Source organism: Lipotes vexillifer, unplaced genomic scaffold (assembly GCF_000442215.2).
Source record: "Lipotes vexillifer unplaced genomic scaffold, Lipotes_vexillifer_v1.1 scaffold835, whole genome shotgun sequence".
Classification (NCBI taxonomy): Eukaryota; Metazoa; Chordata; class Mammalia; order Artiodactyla; family Lipotidae; genus Lipotes; species Lipotes vexillifer.
The window spans coordinates 116262-116873 of NW_006774135.1; positions in this window are offsets into that span (position 1 = coordinate 116262).

The following is a 612-nucleotide window of genomic DNA, read 5'->3' on the forward strand; positions in this document are numbered from 1 at the left end:
GGGGGGGGGGGGGGTGTCCCACGCCAGGCAATTCGGTGACACCAGCTGCGTGTCTGACAGGTTAACTCAATTCTGATAATATCTGGAGATGCTTAGGGGCTCAGTCCCACAGACTGCCCCCAACTTCAGACGCCAATGGCAAGGAGCAGGTCCCCAGGTCACCCACCACTTCTGTTTGACTTGGCTACAAATGTGAGCTTCCCACGACCCATTGCCCCTTGGATTCAATTAATTTGCTAGAGGAGCTCAGAGAACTCAGGGAGACATTCACTAACGCTCACCAGTTGATTATAAAAGGGTAGGATGAAGGATGCAGATGAGGGTCCAGGTTGGGAGATGGGCAGGGCCTCATGGGAAGGAGCGTGGACGCAGCTCCACCCATCTCCGGTGCTTGGGATTTTGTGGAGGCTTCCTCACACAGCCATGATCAATTATTAACCCCAATTTCAGCCCCTCTCCTTTCTCAAGAGGATGGGGGTGGGGCTGAAAATCCCACGCTTCTCATCAGGCTTGGTCTTTCTGGTGACCAGCCCCCCCAGGAGCCTCATTAGAACAAAAGATGCCCCTGTGCTCTCAGCAGGCTCTGCCTTCTAATCCCACAGTCCTCTTCCC